The 22,982-nt window shown below is 39.7% G+C and overlaps 1 long non-coding RNA gene and 1 pseudogene across 1 annotated transcript in view; one reads left to right on the forward strand and one right to left on the reverse strand.

Moving 5' to 3' along the window:
* The window catches only part of LOC116634250, a 108,530-nt gene that overhangs the window by 35,192 nt on the left and 50,356 nt on the right, over positions 1–22,982 (reverse strand). The gene's annotated exons all lie outside the window — the stretch shown is intronic.
* Positions 13,957–14,428, forward strand: LOC116634249 (annotated as a pseudogene).

The following is a 22,982-nucleotide window of genomic DNA, read 5'->3' on the forward strand; positions in this document are numbered from 1 at the left end:
TGCTTTGGATAACATCGCTCATTGGACTGAGAAAGAGATTTAATTAATAAAATGAAGTGAGGGTGCATGGGAAAAGAAAAGCTCTACTTTGATATGGGTCAAACTGCTGTACACAATAAGGAAACTAAAGCCCATATCACCTCAGTTACAGGATGGAAACAGGAGGGAAAAGAAACTTATGGTTGGTTCCAGACTCCTGCCCCACAGCTGTGTTTTGAATTGCACCATGGATTTGATGTCACATCATCTGATTATCTGGTCTCATGGTTCTCCTCTCCACCCTCAGGAATTCTGGACAGTTCTTGTTTATGTCTAAAAGGATATAGCCATTACTCTACAGGAGCACTATTTTGTCCTTAGTTTCAGACACTTTTTTAAGGAAAATTCAAGGATCTTCTTCCAATGAAAACTGTACTGAGAAACACAGTGTAAATATTATTTCATCCAGAAACCTTAGTGAAATATTGCCCTACATATGAAACCCTCTGCCCCCAAACATGAGAAGGTGGAAAGATAAAAATCATTCATTCAAATGTCAAACATATTAGTAGTTCACATTCAACTGAATTTATTAATAATTTATGGAGCTCCAGTATGAAGAATTGTGCTTGTTGCTTTAAGCAATACAAAGATGATTTAGGTAAGACCTTGCTCTGGAGAGTGTACAGTCCACCAGTGCAGGTAGAAGGACAGGAAGGGGGATAAAAAAGTAAAATAAGCACACAAGTAAATATAACCAAGAGGATATCAAAGAGAAGTACAGATTGCATTGGGATGACCAATGAAGACTTTTTATTTGAGTGAGGTATAAGGAAAATCTTCATGGAGAATGTGGTGTTTGAAGAGGACCTTGAAATACAGTTGGAATTTTATAAAGGAAAGATAATAGAAGAGAGAAAAATTGAGACAAATGTAGGAAGGAGAAATTTTTTTAAAGGTTTTATTTATTAATTTAAGAGAGAGCACAAGCAGGGGGGTGGGGCATAGGTAGAGGGAGAAGCAGACTCCCCACTGAGCAGGGAGCCCAACATGAGGCTCAATCCCAGGACCTTGGGATCATGACCTGAGCCAAAGGCAGATGCTTAACCAACTAAGCCACTCAGGCACCCTGGAAGGAGAAAATTTTATGGTAGATTTGGAGGACAGCAAGTAGTCAAGTTTACCGGGATACTTACACTGGAGTTGAGGATGATAGATGAAAATAGTGGAGGCTAAATTAGGGACGTGCCTTGAAGCTCACGATAAAGAATAAGAACCTATTAAATGGATGGGGGAGCCACCAAGGTTTTGGAGCAAGAAAACAGCATAATTTGAGCTATGTGAGGATAAAGAATTTGTCTACAGTTGTATAGGCTGATTACAGAAGGGGAGCCCATGAGTAGAGAAACCAGTTAAAATCTGTTTGCAGTATTCTAAGCAAGAAATAATGGGAGGGCTAAACCTGGGTGTAGGCAGTCTGCGTGAAAAAGAGATGTCACAGGTGGGATTCCCCAGGAAACATACCAGACTCTGAAATGTTTATGCAGGGACTTCACTGAGGAGGGCTCTCAGAAACATCTTGAAGGCAGTGGGGAAGTTAGCAGTGGGCAGAAAGAAGAGGCAAACTGAAATGCAGTCACAGCAGAGGACTGAGCCAATCCCAGAGGAGGTTCTGAAGCTGAGATGGCCCTTCAGAGGTCTCCAACTGAAACAGTGGGTCTGGGCCATGTACCCATCAAGTGGATTAGCCATTGGATGTGGGGAAAAGAAAAAAAGGTTGCTGAGGTGAAATGTGCATGAACTGGCAGATGATGTGATGTAAACGTAGAAGGAGAAAGAAAAGGTCAGAGCCAAAGCCAGGTTTAGGAACACCCAAGAAATACCTAGAATGCAGTGAAAAACCTGATTTGGAGGTGAAGGTGACAGCTTCAACCGGAGACATACTGGCACATTCTTATTTTTAGTAACATGGTCACTAGGATCATGCCTGGGAGGCTGTAGAGTAGTTCATCATACTTGGGCTCATTCAGGTGCATTACTGAAAAAGAAAAGACAACGATAACTTGAGTTCATATTAACAGCAAAAACAGCACTGGATAATACAAAAGGTCGGAAGAGGACTCCAGGTGGACATGCCATAAAAATTTGAAAATAAAAATTAAAGTATCTCTATTTGTAAATGATATGATGGAATCCCTGGGAAACCATTCAGTGATAAGACAAAGCAATAAAATCCATTAAGATATCAGGATACAAAATTAATACATAAAAATCAATGGCCTTCAAACATACAAACCATAACTGATCAGAGAATTTAATGCTTTTGCAAGAGCCAAAAAAGAGATAAAATAATCAGGAATAAATTTAACACAAGTAATAAACTTAAATGAAACTTACATGAGGACGATTTTAAAGCTTTAAATCCTGAAAGACATTAAGTTGACTTCAAAAAATGGAAACATTTCCCTTTCTCTTGGATAGGATGACTCAACATTACAAAGATAGTGATCAGTTCTCCTCGAGTTATATAAGTTTAATGCAATCCCAATAAAAATACCAGTAAGCTTTTGTTGGAGTTAGTCAAGTTGGTTCTAAAATTCATATTTTTAGAAAAGGCAAGAATAGCTAGGAAAATTCTGAAAAAAGTAAAAAAGAGCCAGGTGGGAACAGGGGAGGACTAGCTTTACCAGATTTAAAACACTAGAAAGTCTCTATAATTACAAAAATATATATATATGATACTCTAATATGAATAGAGAGGCCAAGGAATAGAACAAAAAGTAGAACCAAATACATGCCAAAGGTAAGGTCACCGATCTTATTAAATGGTGTTAAGGAAAAGGTAACTTATTTGGAAAAAGCTAAAGCTAGATTCATACATCAGCATAAACTTCAAATACATTAGAGATTTAAATGTAAAACAATAATTCAAGTAGTAGAAGAACATATGGCTAAATATCTTTATAATCTGGTGTGGGGGAAACCTTCTAATTAGGATTCAAATCCAGATATGAAAAAAATACATTGATAAGCATATCTGAATAAATTTTAAAAAATTACTTGGCATGGCAAAAAATCATAAATAAAATTTTAAAACTAATGACAAATTGAAAGAAAATATTTGAAATATGTATCACAAAGAAAGATCTAATCTACCTAAAATATTAATGTCTGTAAAAACACAAGGACAGAAACAACCCAAAACCTATTGCAGAAATGAGCAGAAGATAAATAGTTCACACACACACACACACACACAAAGATATAAAAGAATACAAACATATGTAAAGATGTTCAACTTTACTCATAATGAAAGAAATACAAGTCAACACTACACTAACTATATACTGATATACTTTCTCACCTATCAGATTGGCACAAATTCAAAGCTTGACAATACATTCCCTCACATCTTGCTTTTAAGAATGCAAGATAGTACAAACTCTATGAGGGAGAATTTAGCATTATCTCACAAAGCCACATACACATCTTCCCTTTGATCCAACAATTCCATTTCTAGGAATCTACCCCAAGACATGTCTTCACAAATCCAAAACAGCATATGCACAAGGTTATTCACTGTGAAAATATTTGTATTATCAAAATACTGGAAACAACCTAAATGCCCATCTCTGAGAGATAAGGGAAGAAGCTTTGCAACAGCCACACATACTAAGCAGCTGTAAAAAAAGAAAAAAAAAGGGAGGAAAATCTCCATGAACTGTTTTGGAGTGATACCCGGGACATATTTTTAAGCGCAGAAATAAAGTTGCAAAGAGAATATATAGTATGCTACATTTTATGTAAGAAAGATAAACCCGAAATTAATGAAAATCATTATCTGTAGTTGGTGGGCAGAAACAGTGGCAGGGATAGGGATGGAAATGAGACTTCACTATGTATATCTTTTTTTTTCTTTTTACAAGTTTTTACTTTTGAACCACATAGATGTTTTATTTATTCGGAAAATAAAACTTAATTTGAAAATGATCAAAGAAAAGCAAATCCTAAGGCTGAACACAAATTGAAATAAATCAGTATCAAATTGATAATATAACAACATAATAAAATTAATGTATGTAGTTTTTGAAAATAGTAACGCAGCCCGTATGTACCCTCTTTGTGAAGCAGTTCTCAACTGAGGTGGATTTTGCCCCCAGGGGATGTTTGGTGATGTCTATAGATATTTATTATCACAACTGGTGGTTGAAAAGGGAGTACTGGCATCCAAAATCTAGAGGCCAGGGATGGTGCTAAACATCCCACTATGCACACAACAGCCCCCCAGAACAAATAATTATTCAGCTCAAAATGTCAATAGTGTCCAAGCTGAGAAACAGTATTTTGGTGGGAGAGAGTCAACGAACCAAAACACAAAAAATCATGAAGAAACTTTGAACTTCACTATAGGTTTGTTGTTGGGAGAAGCACTGATGTAACAATTCTGAAAAACTTTTGTGAATATTATGTGATAGAGAGAATGAACAAATGTTTCCATATCGTTGAGAACCAAGGTTCTCATTGCCATGGAAAGAAGATACAAATATGGAGTGGTACAACAGGGAAGCCCTGTGATTGTTGAGTATGAATTCCTGATTTAACAAAAAGGGGGGGAAAAAAAAGGGTATCTCCTCGATTTTCTCACTGAAAGGGACTGAGGTAATGACATCCCAGTAGGAATAAAGACCCTTGGCCCCGAGATCACAGTCTCTAACAGTCTCTCTCTAACAGTCTCAAGCATTTATTCTGCTTTCCCTAAAAGAACTGTAACTCAGCATAACTCATCATTCACAGACAAGAACTGGGGTTCCTTGGAGAAGACGCCTACTCAAGCACTGAGCCACCAGGTGAGCCCGAATATCTGACTGGACCGGAAAGCATGGACGTGCTGGAAGACCAGTGAGGATATAGTAAAAGGACACAGGAGCTATCTTGAAGGAGCTCGCATAGGTAAAATTTGGAACAATGTGAACCTGAAAAAGAGTAACAGTGATAACAGATTACAATACATTGAATCAAAAAAGAAACCGTGAGTCCGTAGTGTTGACTCAAAAAAATGGGGGAGTAATGAAACCTCTTTTTCACAGAAAAATATCCATCTTCCCTATAGAAGAAATATTCATATTAGAAAAATCACCATTTTGTAACCAGCAATGTAATAATTGATCTGGGCCAGATCAGAAGTGGATGCTAACACCTTTGGGGAGGGTAAGAGGTCCAAACATTCTCAAAACACTATGCCACATGTTACTTCTTAGTTACAAAAGCAAAAAGTTCCCTCTGCTTTTGTGAAATCTGGCACACTTCAACTTAATCGAAGAATCAGGCTTCATAATAGTAAGTCACAAAGTGACTTTACAAGCCTCCTGATGTGATACAAAAGGAAGTAAACAGCGTCACATACGTAATGTACCCGCAGGATCCTCTCCCACCCAACCAGGCCACAGGCAGCATAATGCAGGATAATGGGCTCTGGGTCAGGCAAACTTTGGTACCCATCCCAAACGAGGAAATAACCAAAAGGATTTTAAAAGATTAAAGGAATGTGAAATATTATGCATGATTTGTCATTGGTTCCTGGAGTTTTAAAAATAGTTTTAAAAGATATTATTGGGACAACAGGCAAGGTGTATCAGTTAATTGTTAAATACTATTATTTTCATAACAGTAAATTTATTTCTTATGATAATGTATTGTGAGTATGTAGAAAAGTATTCCTGTTCTTAGGGAATATATGCTGAAGTATTTAAGGAAAGGAACACCTGGCTGGCTCAGTTGATACAGCACTCAACTCTTGATCTTGGGGTTGTGAGTTCAAGCCCCATCATGGGTGTAGAGCCTGCTTTAAAAAAAAAAAAAAAATGAAGTATTTAAGAATGAACTGTTATGATGTCTACAACTTGCTTTCAGGAGTTCCTAGAAAAAGAGAGACAGACAGAAAGAGAGAGTAGATGTGGCAAAATTTTAACAACTGGCGCATCTAGGTAAGGGATTTATTCTGTCAATTTTTCTATAAATTTGAAGTGGTTCATTTAAAAAAAAAGTGATGGAAAAAAGACTTATGTGAATCCATGAGTTGACAGAGAACCAATACACTATTTGAAAACTGATAAAGGGAAGAAATAAAGCATTTATTCTGCTTTCCCTAAAAGAACTGTAACTCAGCATAAACAAATAGTTAATTAGGGAAGTTTCTCTACATGGAAGTTTCTGTATAATAAATGAAATAGAGTAGCACCATTGGCAACCCCTAATGAATTAATGAATCTAGGCATAATTATCAATGACTGCCAACATGCTGAAAAGAGAATGATCAGAAAGTGTGTGCCTTCTGCAAGAAATAGACACCACCACCTATGAAGTATCTTGCCAAAACAAAAAAAAAACAAACAACAACAAAAAAAACCCGAACTGAATCCAACCAAGCTTCTAGATCTATCAATATGTAGGAAAAACAAGGGACAGAGGAAAAAAGGAAACATCACCAGTAAGATGCAATCAGCCACATGGGGAAGAGTTTCCTGAGAAAGCTACAGGACAAAAAACTCAGCTCTTTCCCAGTTAAACTGTGGAGAAGGAGAGCTATAGATTATCAGAAACTTAAATGACATAGCAACCTATCGCAATTTATTGACCTTAATTTGAATTCTAATTCATACAAATTTATGGGGTGGGGGGGAAGTGTATGAGAAACAATTGGAAAATGTAAACATTGCTGGGATGTTCAATGATATTAAGGAATGATTTTTAGATATTTTGGGATATGATAATGGTATTTTGTGTGGATTTTTTTTTTAATTTTATTTATTTATTTGACAGAGAGAGAGAGTACAAGCAGGTGGAGTGGCAGGCAGAGGGAGAGGGAGAAGCAGGCTCCCTGATGAGCGGAGAGCCCGATGTGGGGCTCAATCCCAGGACCCTGGGATCATGACCAGAGCTGAAGGCAGACACTTAAGTGACTGAGCCACCCAGGAGCCCCAGTTGTGTGTTTTTAAAGGGTTATTATCTTTTGGAGATCTACCCTGAAATATTTATGGAGGAAATAATATAATATGCTGGGAATTTACTTCATGATGTGTAGATGGAACAAGAGCGTCTACGAGTTGGTATTTGTTGAGGTATGTAAAGAATACGTGGATATTAACTTACTTAATTTTGAAAAGAGGTATTTGAATTTTTCTTAAATAAAAGATTAACTGAAAGAGTGAAACAAAGACAGCATCGGAGACAAAAAGCAGAAGGAGGCAGGTGCTCTGCATTCACTGAACTCCTAGCTTGGTTCACCTCCTGTTAAAGCCTAGTCTATACTATCGCATCGAATCCTCACGAAGTCATACCATGACACAGGTGGGTATCGCAGAAATTAAGCAGATCTCCCAGGTTCAAATCTCAATTCTGCCACCACCTGTTGAGCCAATTAGCCTCCATTTCCTTATCTCTACAATGGAGATGACAGTAATATTATCTACCTCATAAGGTTGTAGTGAATTATTTCAAGTCAAGTGCTTAGGACACTCCCTGGTACATAGTGACACAATGTAAATATTAGTGCTTATTATTAAAGAGTGATAGAACTAGCTGAACCAGAGCCCATTATCCCCTGAGGATGGCGCATGTGTGTGTAGATGTGCATCAGGTTTTTAGTACTCCCTGTCAAAGCCACTCTGTCCACCCTGTGGGGCACACCCTAAATTGTGTTCAAATATCAGCAGCGGAGTTTCAAATATGCCAAGAAACAAATATAGGTGTTATAGAATCTTCTACAGTAACTTAGGCAAATACTCACTCATTTGTTCATTCAATACACATTTACTGAGACTGGCTCTGCAAGAGAGGCAGAGATTTAAGAGTTAAAAAGTAGATACAGCTGCTTTATCTACTTTAGAGATAGATACTAATACGCAGGGACCATGCGTGAAGTTCCACCATCCAGCTGATTAGGAGGCAAAGGATGCCAAGTAGAGCAGGATGGGAGTCTAAGTTGACAGACCTGTCCTCTGAGGCCAACCCAGTAATGGCCACTATACAGTATGTCCAGGATCTAGCCAATTCAAGTATGGTTCTGGAAATCATCAGCACTAGTTAGGCCCAAACCAAGGGACAGACCCCAGCTGTGGTGACTCCAGGCCATTGCCTGGAGTGTGTAGAAGCCAGCCGGGAGCAAAAGAGTTTTCCTGAATTCTGTCCATCCATGTAAGAATTTTCTTAAACAGTTGAGGAATGAAGGAGAAGATTCTAATCCCAGGAAAGGTAACTGGCAAGAATAAAATAAATTATATTTGGGTTTAATCACACCAGCAGTGTCCTAGTCCTGAAGGGTTTGTGGTTCCAGCCAGGAGAAGTAGGGAAACTATGGAATTATCAAGGTTGGAACCAGGTTCTGAGGCCTAGGCCATGAAGGATGGGGGCAGGGAATCCTGTACTACAGCAGCTGTTTGAGTGCTCAGTGCGGCCGCTTACATTCCACTTGTTCCCCAGAGCCAGACCCTGAGACAAGAATTCCTGTACAGGTGACTTATTAAGAAGTTCTCCTAAGAGGGCGCCTGGGTGGCTCAGTTGGTTAAGCAACTGCCTTCAGCTCAGGTCATGATCCTGGAGTCCCGGGATCGAGTCCCACATCGGGCTCCCTGCTCGGCGGGGAGTCTGCTTCTCCCTCTGACCCTCCTCCCTCTCACTCACTCTCATGCTCTCTGTCTCTCGTTCTCTCTCTCGCAAATAAATAAAATCTTAGAAAAAAAAATTAAAAAAAAAAAAAAAAAAAAAAGAAGTTCTCCTAAGAGAAACCAAGCAGGGAATGGAGGAAATCGGAACAGGCAAGAAAAAGAACTTATTTTTTAGCAGCCAAACAAGGGTACCATTTCAGGCCAAGTCCCAGAGTGTAGGTTCAGCTGGATCCTACACAACCCCTAGTCTATATTTTGCCTCAGAGTTTGTCCCAAAGAGAGGCAAGAGAGCTGGGCTCTTCTGCTCCTACATCATACCATTACTGGCTAAAGGTTGCCCCTGAGGGACCTAAGCCCCCAGGCATTTGCAGCTCTTTGCACTTGTGGCCAGTCGTTCAGGTGGTCCCAGGGCTGCCCTCTGAAGACAGTCTCAAGTGTGGTCTTGACAATGCAAAAATAACACAGAAGTCAAGAGAGGACACAGGCTTATAAAAGGGTTCTGAATAGCTCTGGGCAAAGTACTTGTAGTGGCCACCTCGTGCCTATACTCAAGATTCTGGGTTTAATTGACAGTAAAGAATAATTTGGGAGGATGTCCATGGGCCTAGCCATTGTGAGCATGCTATAGATCATTAGTGTGCACCTCAAAAATTACATGCTACTTCCAAGTATAACAGAGCTAAGCTGCTGGCAGATGGAGACTTGGAGAGTTGACTCAGATATGGGGAACACTGGGCCAGTGGGTGCAGGGTGTGAGCTCTCCCCTACATCTGTTGCTTGCAGTGGTCCCACACAGTGCTCTGCGGCTCTCAGAGCCCCTGGGAGCCCAGTTTGACAGGATCACTGCCTCTTTCCAATATTCCCAACCAGCAAGTGAGATCTGGAATCACATCCACTAGGTGAAATACCAGGAAGTTTACAGAACCTTAAACATCTTCATAGAATTGGCATAAAGTTTTTGTAAACTTGACCCCAACCAAAGTCAGTAAGAAAAATGTCACTTGGCTTATGCAGTCATTCTTCTTCCTGTGTCTCTTGAATATTTACTTTGTGTTTGGGCCCATGTCGTGGGTGCTGGATGATCCCAGACCCGTTCTTGAGACACTCAAATCTCTCCTCATTCCTTTCAGATCCATCCCTTAGAGCTGGATACTGTTCCTGACCTTCATTTCTTCATATTATATCAGAGATCCTTCATATTAGGCCCATGGAACCTTGACATCAGAAGTTAGAAAAATCTGTGATAGCAGAAGAATGAGAATGTGCTGGTTGATGTGTATTTGTTGGGGAGTAGGGAGTAGGAGGTGGTGGTATTAATTCTGGAAGGCAAAGGAGAAAAGATTTTCTACTTTAAGAGTTATCAACCAGAGTAGAGCCATAGATAGACAGGTCAATAATACCTCAGGAGGGTATAGGCTGAAAAGGAGAGCGAGACTCCCAGGAACTGAAATGGCTGAGGCCAAAAATTGTATTCCTGATGACAATAAGGCCAAACCAGAGAGAAGATCCCATAGGTAGTCAAAAGGGTGAAAACACTGCTCAAAAAGCGCCCCTCCATAGCCTTACCAGTTTTTCTTGTCTTTAGCACAGGGAAATGCGGTACTATTTCTTTCACCTTAAAAATTGAGAAATCTATAAGTAATAGCTTCAACCCTTTAACCTCAGCATTGATCAACACAAAAGACTCTAAATTGTTCACTCATTCACCAATGACTAGAAATGACATCATCTACTCTACCTGTCCTGCCAATGTTCCAATTTGAATCACTGTGGTAAGTAAAGCTACTTCCTAAAAAGATTATGGTCATTCCAACAGATCCAAGTTATTCTTACCTGTTTTTAATAGATTCACTGTTCCAGAAGAATGTTCAATAAACTACTTATGGCTGTCCTTTGTCCTTCAGGCTGGTAAATACTCAAATTATTTAAGGCAAGAGTACATACGTTATGGATCTCCTGATGGATGTGTGTGATAGTACCAATGACAGTCTGTCAAAAAAAAAAAAAAAAAAACCTTACTCTGACCAAGTGTCTATATCTACTACCACTTTATAGAAAATTCAAGTTCACCTGGGTGGCTCAGTCATTAGGCGTCTGCCTTCGGCTCAGGTCATGATCCCAGGGTCCTGGGATCGAGCCCCGCATCGGGCTCCCTGCTCCGTGGGAAACCTGCTTCTCCCTCTCTCACTCCCCCTGCTTGTGTTCCTTCTCTCGCTGTGTCTCTCTCTGTCAAATAAATAAATAAAATCTTTAAAAAAAAAAAAAGAAAGAAAATTCAAGTTCATAGTAACATGTTAACTTACATTCTTGAAATTACATCTATTGTATCCGTACGGTGGAAATACTCTGTAATGGTGTGCTAGTGTGCATCTCTTCCCACTCCATTTCCTGTGACATCATGTTGATAGCTTAAAATTGGCCATGGTGAGAATATCTACACCACAGAAAGTGAGAAGTGCTACAAACTAGGGCTTTCATTTCCTGAGAGTCCATTGTTAAACACTGAACAATACACCAGACCTTAGCCAAGTCCCAAAAATGCTCATCGCTAACAACACCCAACTTAAGAAAAACAATGGCAGAGGGCAAGTCAGGGAGGAAAGTGGCAGTGGTCTTAACTGACTGCAGTTAAAATATCCTCTTTTCCAATTTTACAAAGACCACTGCTAGAACCCCTCCCAGAACTACAGGGTGAACAGCCCTAAAGCATAATCTTCATTAGTGTCTTGATCTAGTTAGCTGATTCTATTAAGTCATTCAAATCTTGTTCAAATGTCCCCTCATCAGAAAGTTTTCTCTAACCACTATAGCTGACCACCCTCTTTGTCATTCTGTACCCCTAATACTGTTCTATTTTTCTTCAGAACCCTTACCACTACCTAGCATTACGTTATCTATTCATAATGAACTGAAGCTTTAGGAACAAGATTCTGTTCTGTTTTGTTCAATGCAACATCCCAGCACTAAGCACAGTGTCTGGTAGGTTCTCAACAAACTTGAGGTGCATGGAAGGATGTCTATAAATTACTGTTGAATAGGGAAAGAAAAACACATTGTAGAGAGATATACAGTCAATCCTCATTATTTATGGATTCTGTATTTATGAATCTGTTTACCCATTAAAATGTATTTATAACCCAAAAATCAATGCTCACAGCACGTTAGCAGTCATTCACAGATATGCACAGAGCAGTGAAACTTTTGAATCATGTAATGTGCATGTTTCCAGCTGAGGTTAAATAAGGTGATGCTCTGTCTTCTTATTTCAGCTGTCACTTTACAAACACATGTCCTTCTCATGGTCTATTTAGTGTTACATTTTTTTGCATTTGATTTGCTGTTTATTTTTTCTAAGATTTTATTTATTTATTTGAGAGAGTGAGAACATGAGCAGGGAAGGGGGGTACAGAAGAAGAGGGAGAAGTAGGCTCCAGGCTGAGCAGGGAGCCCAATACTGGGCTCAATCACAGGACCCTGAGATCATGACCTACAAACGAAGGCAGAAGCTTAACCAACTGAACGACCCTGAGCTCCCCTGATTTTGCTGTTTAAAATGGCCCCCCAAGTAGTGCTTAAGTGTTGTCTGGTATTCTTAAGCACAAAAAGCCCGTAATGTACTTTATGGAGAAAATACGTGTATTCTAGATGAGCTTTGTTCAGACCTGAGTTATAGTGTTGTTGGCCATGAGTTCAGCATTGAGTTAATAATATATATCGAATAAGGTGTCTTTAGACAGAAATACATACAAAACAGGTTTTTTTATTGATAAGTTGATGAAAATGTTGTGACCAGAGGCTCACAGGAACCTAACTCTGAATTTCCCCTAGGAGCAATGGTTCAGGATTCACTCACTTAGTGTTTAGAGCAACTTTATAGAATATAACTATTGCAAATAATGAGAACTGACTGGATATAGTATATTCCATTTGTTTTAAGAAAATATGACAGATAGCTAGATGGATAGATGATTAATCGATTGAAAGATAAATAGATGGATAAATAGATATAAAAGTAAATTTGTAAAGACATAGAAAAATATCTGGAAGCATATATGCCAAACTGTTAGCTCTCGGGAGTGGGATTAAGGGGATATAAAAAGAGTTTCACTTTGTGCCCTGTATTATACTTCTGTATTTTTGAAATGTTTTCAACAAGTAATTATAATTTTGCTAATTTTTCAAACAGATATTTTTAACGAAATTAAAACAATAAATTCTTGAGGGACCTGGATGGCTTAGTTGGTTCAGCGTCCGACTCTTGCTATCACCTCAGGTCATGATCTCAGGATCAAGCCCCATGCCAACTCCACACTGCTTAAGATTCTCTCTCTCCCTCTCCCCTTACCCCCCCACCTCTCTCCCTCTCAAAACAAACAAACAAACAATAAATTCTTCTTTGAAAACACTCATAAACTTAAGCAAGAACTAGGTAAAAAGCTCACGTAATCTTCGGACATTTTCATTTGAAAAGGAACATCAACAAGAAAGTGCAGAAAATAACAACAGACCAGATAAGTGATAGAAGAGGTAAAACAGTATAAGAAAATACCAACATTTCTTCACCAAATTGTTAAATAAGCAAGTGCACAAATAAAGAACAGACATCTGTGAGAATGAAGCTGCCTTTACAGGAACAACAATGCGAATGAAAAAAACATGTAAGAAAAGAGGAGGGTCGTCAGGGTTGACATAACTCACATCATCAAAGGAGAACCAAGTCAGAAAAACAAAACAGAACACAAAAGCTTAAATCAAACAGAACTATCTAATTCATGATATAGTGAAAACAAATAGGCACTAGAGCAAAGGGATCTTCCTGGATTTGACTCTTCTCCACATTCTACATTTAAGCAGCTAGAAGTTTTCTTAAGTAGCATCCTATTCAACCTTTACAAAAATACTGGGCTTCTAATAAGAAATTGCTTTTTATTTTCTCCAAAAACAAAATACATCGTCCGTGTGAGCTTAGTGATTCTCTATAAGAGCAGGTCATTTTTCATACAGTGTTGGACACTGAGTAAAGACAGGAGTGCTGCTAATTTATTCCAGGCATAAGAGACCGTGCGCATGCACAGTAGATGGAGAAACAAGATTTAGTGCCCATTCCTAACATAGCGCCTGAGGGGTAAGGTCGGTTCTCAGAGTTGGAATCATTCTTCTTGTTTCATGAACAGAAACTCATGAGGTAAGAAGAATCTGGGTGATGTTTTCCCTCTCCTCCTCACAGACAAGAGCTGTACAGAACTGCCCCAGGTGGCCTTAGAATCAGCAAAAGAGCCTTTCGGCCGCAACGGCCATCTTCCAGTAATTTGCCAAAATGACCAACACAAAGGGGAAGAGGAGAGGAACCCGCTCTATGTTCTCCCGGCCTTTTAGGAAACATGGAGTTGTTCCTTTGGCCACATACATGCAAATCTACAAGAAAGGTGATATTGTGGACATCAAGGGAAGGGGCACTGTTCAAGAAGGAATGTCCCGCAAATGTTAGCACGGCAAAACTCGAAGAGTCTACCGTACTACCCAGCACACTGTTCATAGTGTTGTAAACAAACAAGTTAAGGGCAAGATTCTTGCCAGGAGAATTAATGTAAGTATTGAACATATTAAGCACTCAAAGAGCCGAGACAGCTTGCTGAAGTGCATGAAGGAAAATGATCAGAAAAAGAAGGAAGCCAAAGAGAAAGCTACTTAGGGTCAATGGAAGGGCCAGCCTGCCCCACTCAGAGAAGCACACTTTGGGGGAGCCTGAGCTGCTGGAACCCATTCCCTATGAATTGATGGCATGATAAATGTAAAAAAATAAATAAATAAAAGACCTCAAGACTGTTTAAAAAAAAAAAGGAATCAGCAAAAGGTTAACACTATTCTCCCCAGCTCCTCACCCATTATGCCCCTCCCACCACCACCATCCCCGTAACTTCCTTGTTCCATGGGCTCCCTGAAAGGTGTCACTTTTAAAATGAATTCTGTGGATTCAACATTGGGACTGATAGATTTCTAATTAACCCAAGTGTAAGAAAATCTAGACGATCGGAAGAGCCATCTTGGAGCTTCTGCCCTGGAAGATAAGAGAAGTTGGAGGGGTAAATCTCCAACGAAAAACTGCTGTGACTCGAGGGTGTCACTCAGCAAGATGCCCTTGTATGATGCTGGGTTAATGTTTTTACCACCATAGACTTGACTGGCATACTTTGCAATCACCCACCAAAAAAGCCATACAATTGCCCTCTGAAGTCAAATATTGCATAACACGTTACAGAACAGAAATTAGGAATGTTCAAATGAGAGGTTTTCCCAAAAGAGCCACACATAGCATGAGTACGTGCCTGCTTAATGGGCATGAAATTGTACTGTATTTCTTTCCCAAGTACATTTGTTTCCTTAAACGGGCAAAATTTCTTTAATTAAAAAAAAAAAAGTTTCCAGGGCATTTATTGATCCTTCATCGTGAACATTTATATTAATGGTTGAGAATAAAATGTGTGCATTTAAGGAGAGAAAAAAATCACTATGCAAGCTAATCTCACGCCAAGCCTACAGCCAAGCTAATTGAATTTTAAGTACAGTAGTGAGTTCCTCCTTCTTCACACCACTAATATATTTCACTGAATATAGAAATAATTTTTCACTGTATATTTTAAAAACACATAAATAGACAACATTATGGCTCACAGATAGACCAAGGAAAGGCTTCTCCTGGGGTTTTTACTCTCCATCTTTATAAGTCTGCAAGAAAGGAAAAAAAGATGGACCTTCATCAGAACCTGACCTTGACCATTTTTAGGGCAGAAAAAATGAGGAAACCTTCCAGAAGGCATCACTAATACTCAGTAAAACAAATACATTTCAAGAGCTCAGAGTTAAATTCATCTAATGAGCCAGTAATGAAAAATTTTTTCTAGGACTACTTGCCTGAGGGATTTAAGGCTTTGTTATTGGAAAATAAGAAATTCTAGACTCTGAGAAAGGCCACTTGGCTCAGCATTGATGATACATTCAAATTCCCTGATTCCAGCTCCCTATAGTTTCTCTCAATTTACAAATTCATCTATTCATCTTTTTGGAAAAAATAAAATGCTTCTAGCTTCTCTAGAATTTTTTGGCAACTACTTATTTGTGACATTTATCCTCCAGGTGAGAGCATTTTTGACAGTAACATCTTTTTTCTCCTACTGTCCTATTTGTATAAGGTCAAATTGGCCTCTATAGTGTGAGCGTGAAGAGCTTAATTAGAACAATATTATTATCCTTCACAATTTACAGAAATATATTTGGCCTCTGCAAAGTGTCATTGTCCTCAGAGAGAATAAGCTGCTTCCTTATTAAGCCCTTTGGAAAAACAGAAATAGTTCTTCTGAACCTTTTGGTGTTGGCAAGGCATTCCACCGTGTTGCTCTTAAAGTAAAAGAACAGAAGAAACACGGTGGTCTTGAAATTTTATTCTAAAACGTCCTCAAGGGGTGCCTGGGTGGCTCAGTCGGTTTGCACGTCTGCCTTCGGCTCAGGTCATGATCCCGGGGTCCTGAGATCAAGCCCTGCATCAGGCTCCCTGCTCGGCGGGAAGCCTGCTTCTCCCTCTCCCACTCCCCCTGCTTGTGTTCCCTCTCTCGCTGTGTCTCTCTCTGTCAAATAAATAAATAAAATCTTTTTAAAAAATAAAAAATAAAAAGTTCTCAAGTGAAAATCTGAAAAATCACTGAGTCAGTCTTGGAATTGGTAGGTTTCAGAGGACGAATGCTGTTGAACCCACATAGGAAGGGATTTGGTTTATAAGCAGGCAGGATCTACCCCTCCTGTGATCTGCATGTGTGACTCTAGCTTGTCCCTGCAGGAACCCCATTCCACCCACTCCTACAACTTCAGCTCCTTTTATGCAAGGGTGGCACCAGTTGCAGGCAACCACATTGCTTGACTCTCATTCCCTCAAAATTTTAGCCAGAAAGACTACAAGCAGAAATTCCACCTTCTCAAGATCAAAATTAATGGGACCATTTGCTTTCTTAATTCCTTTTATTATTCCACTGTTCAGATTCTTCTCAGTGATGTTCACATCTGTTACTTTCCTTCAATATCAGCATTTATCACCGTGTCCCCAACTCCTGCGTCTCCCTCAGTTTCCCCATTTCTCCCCTCAATGGTATTACCTTAGTCTCTTAGCCTTTTGGCCATCAGACCACCTAGCTGTTTTTCACTGCCTCTTCTCTTGTCTTCTGGGTACAGTATCTTGTCAACTCTCCCTCTGCGGTATCACTTCGTCTCCCCCTTCCTCTGCGCTCCTGCAACCACTGCCCAGCTGCACGTATCCTTCTCTTACTGGAAAACCCTAATTTGTGGTATTCAATTTACCTGCATCCAACCCCCTCCCCCCATCCCATCCTTTTTCAGCCCATCGTACTCTGTGCAGCCATCTCTGTCTTCCTAAAATTCCATTTTCGGTATTTTGTCCACTGATCCTATTTTTTCCAGGCGCGTCCAGCCACGTTTAATCACCTATGCTGGAACAACAGCAACCGTCATGCCGTAGCTGAGTACCTGCAACAATCATTCTAGGTGCTACGCACATTGCTTTACATACATTATATTTAGTCCTCTCTACAGCCTTAAGAGTTAAGTTTTGTCATTCCCATTTGGATCATAGAGAATACTGAGCCTTAAAATGGCTAAGCAACTCTACCAGTAATGACTAGCGCTGAATGAGAATGCTCATCAGTTCGCCTTCCAAACCCAAGCTCTTCCCTTATGATGAAGGTCTTCGATTGCCTAACGGATCTCTCTGAACTCTTGCAGCCTGCAATCTTAACATCCTCACGACCTGACCCACCTGATCCACCGCAAACCTTGTGCTCCAAAGGATGGTGATTAAGGTCGTGCACTCTGGAAGCAGCTTGTCTGGGTTCAGGTCTTGGCTCCACAGCTCACCAGTTTGGCCAGGCTCAGCAAGCTACTCTACCTCTCTGCACCTCCACTTTCTCATAAATTCTGCTTACCGCACTCGACTCAGAGCAATGTGGGATTAAATGAGACAACGCCTCTCTTTACAGGATCCCATCTGTTTCCCTGCCAAGAATGATCATCCTTCTTTCAACTTATGAAGATGCAACACAAACTCACCACTAACTCTTAGTAATTAATTTCATTTTCATAATATTTCCTGTAGCTAAAGTCCCCTCATTTCGTTTAAAGAGTCTCACAAACATATTTAGAATATGTCACATTATCTTGCTCTTGATCGGATATTACCTTGTTGTTGTTCTTTTGTTCTTTCTTATCCAGTGTTTTTCTCTTCCCAAAATGATTATAAATTTCAAAGGATGCAGACATTATCTCCTGTATGCGTCACAAGAACTTAGTACGGTGCTGAACACAAAATGCTTTACCCCAAGCTGAGAACCTCAGATTTACATTTCGTAAATTATTATATATACTAACCATACTATCAGTCACATTTTATTCTTTCTTCTCTTTGTGGTGGTCAAATTCCTCCTCTAAGATTCTAATCATCTCCAGCCTTGACCCTAATATCCCAACCGCACCGTCTTAGGAATTCGCTCCCTCATTCAGGACCAGTAACGTGGACTACGGGCGGGCCAGCGTGACTGAAAGAGGAGAAGGTGAGAGGACACAGAGCAAGATTAAGCCTGAGAGGCCGGCAGAGCCAGAACAGGCAGAACCCATCTGTTTCCCTCATCCTATTTTAAGACAGGGCATAGTGGCCAAAAATGCTTGTTCCGGAGCTGGGCTACTAGGGGTCTGAATCCTGACTATGTCACTATGGGCTGATTACTCCTCCTCTGGGCCTTGGTTTCCTGACTAATACAATGAGAAAAGTTATGAAGTTGGTGTCACCAACAGATTCCCTAGGAAACAGATTCTGAGATAGAAATTTGTGTAGGGAGGAAAACATCAGGAAGGCAGGGAGGGAAGGCAGTTTGAGGAGAGGGTGAAGCGGGACTGGAACATGGTGGCAACAGAGCCTCAGCTGTTCCTACAAAGAACTGAGACTAGAACGGCCCTGCAGACATACCTTGAATTGAGGCAAGTCGACGGGACCTTTTTACCCCTGAATGGACCAACCGCTGGATACAGGCTATCTCTGGCCAGGTATGCAACCTTGGGCCAGGCAGCTCCTTTCTGCCAAGGGCAATTTCCAGAGAGGGATTTAGCTAAAAGCTGTCAGCAAACAACCCCTCAGGAAATGAGAGAACAGACGCCTTGTCCTAGAAGGGAGATCTGTTGGACAAACTACAGCATCCACTACAGCTGGTATAAAGATTAAATGAATTAGTATCTACAAATCACTTAGAATAGCATCTGACACATTTAAGCCCAAAGTAAGTGTCGGCTGTTACATCAGCTTCATTGCTTACAAGGTCTCTTTGCTTTACCTCAAGATTTCCTCACTAAAATTTTAAAAGAAAGGTGACAGTACTTTTTTTTTTGTTATTTCAATACCCTAAGCATCTAAACGCTATGAATATTTATGCATTTTTTGATGATTTATGGGTTTGCTTCCACCTATTACATAATGCCTTGGCTTGTTGTACTTTCAAAATGTTTATTTCCATACTGTCTATCACAGCTTAAGGCAAATAGAGGAGAACGGTGTCTTCTTAACTAAACATTGGCATCCCTAAACACATACCGAGCAACTGTTGGCTATTTAAAGAGTAAATTAATACAGAGAACCTTGAAGAGAAAGATGAAGTTTAAAAAAAAAAAAAAAAGTGCCAAACTGAGGGGCATACTTCAATGTCAATGCCAGGAGGACTAGAACTTGGCAAATCTCTGAATGGATACCCTTCCAGCCACACTCTGGGACCTCCCTCTCCTCCTGGCAATATCCCTGAGGCATTGATTTCCTCATCTTGAGCCCTAGCTGCCCAGAGACCAAAGTTTGGGGACCCTGGTGCTGTTATTGCAGGGAGACTGATATATGTATGTAGCTACCAAACTTTAAATTTAGCAAAAAGTGGTAGTATATATCTCTCCCCATATATACCACAATCCCTCAAAATAATGTAATGCTCCAATTCACATGTAAACTTGTTTAATAGCATTACTGAATAAATACATAGTTTTCTACACCATGAATTTTCTTAATCAATGTTTAACAAATGTACAACTATTATATATTTCATGGTAAGAAAACATTCCAATACTCAATTTCTAGAGCTTTGCATTCTTCCTAATCCTCAACACCATGTGTCTTTTTCAACTGAAAGGCATACGGATTTCCCCTTAAGGTTAGAAACAGTATCTTATATTTATCTATGTATTCCTACAGTACCTTTTACGTAGTAAAAAAAGCAAAAGAAAAATCATCATTTGACAAATATTAATTGCATACAGATACTGAGCTAGGTGCTAGAAATGTAATCCTGAACTAAATATATAAATTCTCTATTCACATGTAGAGAACAATCTAGTCGAAGAAACAAGCCATTAAAGAAATATATCTCTTATACTTTTTCTTTTTTCTTTTATACTTTTGATAAATGATGTTAAGGAAAAATCAGAATGTGATGAGTGATTATCATAGGGGAAGTTGTTTCAGATTGGGTGGGCAGGAGAAAAGAGGGAGATAACAGAAAAGAAGCAGAGTCCAGCTGGGATGGAAAGGATGAGGAGGAGTTAGCCAAAACAACATGGGTAGAGGATCCCAGGCAGCGGGTACGCCATGTGTAAGGAGATGAAGGAATCTTCCGTGTTATACCATTGGCAGAGGGACAGGACTATTTGCAATTTAGAATGCAATTCAGAGATAAACTTGATTGAAAGCTTAATATGCAGGTTTTTAAAACTTAAAACTTTTAAAACTTTGCTTACTTCGTAAACAATTAGTAAAAAACACATTTTTGGTTTGACATTGAAATATTTAATTCTTTTTTTTTTTTTTAAGATTTTATTTATTTATTTTACAGAGAGAGAGAGACAGCACAAGCAGCCTAGGACCCTGGGATCATGACCTGAGCTGAAAGCAGATGCTTAACCAACTGAGCCACCCAGCCACCCTGTGAAATATTTATTTCGTTAAGGATCAATCATCATAAGAAGATGTATTGTATATATACAATGGAATATTATGCAGCCATCGAAGAAATGAAATCTTGCCATTGCAACAACGTGGATGGAACTAGAGGATATTATGCTAAGCGAAATAGGTCAATCAGAGAAAGACAAGTATCATATGATCTCACTGATATGGGGAATTTGAGAAACAAGACAGAGGAGCATAGGGGAAGATAGGGAAAAATGAAACAAGACGAAACCGGAGAGGGAGACAAACCATAAGAGACTCTTAATCTCAGGAAACAAACTGAGGGTTGCTGGAGGGGAGGGGGGTCAGAGGGATGGGGTGGCTGGGTGATGGACACTGGGGAGGGTATGTGCTATGGTGAGCGCTGTGAATTGTGTAAGACTGATGAATCACAGACCTGTACCCCTGAAACAAATAATACATTATATGTTAATTAAAAAAAAAATAAAGAGTACACTTATCATGAAAAAAGAAAAAGGATCAATCATCATGGTAGATGTTACGAATACAAGGTGAAGGAGAGAGTGTTCGTCCTCCAGGAGCTTACAGTTCAGCAAGAAGAGGAAGTCAACGGACAGTCACATGAAGAGGGGCAAGTGCTGGGGAAGGGGCTAGTACAGAGAGTGAAGACAACTCAGAAGGGACCATTAACTTCAAGGAGGGCCTCCTGACAGCAAGGAGCATATAATTGGACATGTGCTCCAAGGTAACCGCTACAATAGTGGGCCGAGTAAAAAGCTCAGGATCCCTCATGGGAGAGGATTAGCTTGCCTGCAAATGTTGGGACGTCTGAAAAGAGGTCCTGACCCAGGAGAAGAGCCTTGAAAGAGGACAGAACATGAGGGGACATCTGAAGGAGATGACCATTTAAACCTTAAAAGGTTTTTTAAAAGAAGTGAAATTAATAGAATTGATAACAGTAAGAGCAAACAATTCCATACTACTTTAAAAGTAAATCCATGTGATTCGGCATTATTTCATTTAATTGTTCACAATGGGCTGCTTTTCTCAACTCAGCGATAGTGTGTGTTCCTTACGTTTACTCCATTGTTTCTGTTTCCATCTGACTTCTTAAATTTAGCAGAATTCATCTGCCAAATCACAAGAGAGCCAGCTTTACGTGTGGACCTTATCATATGTACCCCATACATTTTGTAAAATAACGCTAACGCTAATAATGGAAACCACACTATCTCAGCATTTCCTGAGTGCTGTGGTTTTGATAGTAGACTCTTCACAGCGTCCTGGAGTTTTAGATGGCGTTCATTTTGGGGTTTTGTTTGTTATCTCTTCAGACAGGACCCTCAGTCCTGGCTCTTCCTTAATCAGCTAAACCGTTGAATGGTAAAAGCCTCTTTTCCTTGGGGAACTAGAACACTGTAATATAATCTTTCTGCCATTCCCAACAAAAGACTGTCACCTGACTCCCACAGCCTCTGTTGGCCGTAAGTTTTAAAGTACTGATTCCACACACTTGTGAGTAAGAGAGGAACCCCCGAGTAAAGAAGAACAAAAGGCTGGAGGTGTAGGAAGCAGAAAACCAGAGGGAGGAAGCAGAAGAACGAGAAAGAGCAAAAGAGGGAACAGTTTACTACAGAAAACAGTCAGAAGAGAATGTCAAGGAACGTGAATGCCTTCTCTTTCATTAAGTTACCAGAGTTTCTAAAGTCAGAAGAGGATTTGCAACCACTTCTTTAAAATGTTGGCCACATTTTATAATGATCAGGTATTCCCAGGTGTCTAAATGTCTCGCATATTTTAGGAGATCAATTCAGTTCTGATCACAGTTCCAAATACATTGGTGACTCGATGAATATTACTCAGTGGGCTTGTACTAAAAGCAAACCTGTCCCCTGGAGAACTCCCGATTAATCAACAAGCAAGGTAAGAAAAAGGTATAGAAATGACTGCTACCTGCACTTTGAATTCAGAGAAAGTGCTAGATAAATGGATTCTCATGTCTAAGGTCAAATAGCCAATCAAGGGCAAAGCCAAGACCAGCTGCCCTGCACTGGTTGAATCTCTGTGGATTCAACCTGTTTCCCTCCCTGTATCACAAGGGGTTGTTAATTTAAATAAAGCCATCCTTTAGCCATAAAACAAACAAAAGAGGGTTCTTTTGTGATGGGTATTTTTTTTTCCCTTAAAAAACATCCTTTGAAGAAGATTCTCTATTTACCCTAGACATAGTAGAATGTAGCAAAAACAGTTATATAACATCTCTCTATGCTTCCTTCTGCTAATAGGGAAAGACCGAATCACACGTGGGCATTGCACAGTAGAAGAACCATCAGCCTCCCCTG

This window comes from Phoca vitulina, unplaced genomic scaffold (genome assembly GCF_004348235.1).
Source record: "Phoca vitulina isolate PV1807 unplaced genomic scaffold, GSC_HSeal_1.0 scaffold9, whole genome shotgun sequence".
In the NCBI taxonomy this organism is placed as follows: domain Eukaryota; kingdom Metazoa; phylum Chordata; class Mammalia; order Carnivora; family Phocidae; genus Phoca; species Phoca vitulina.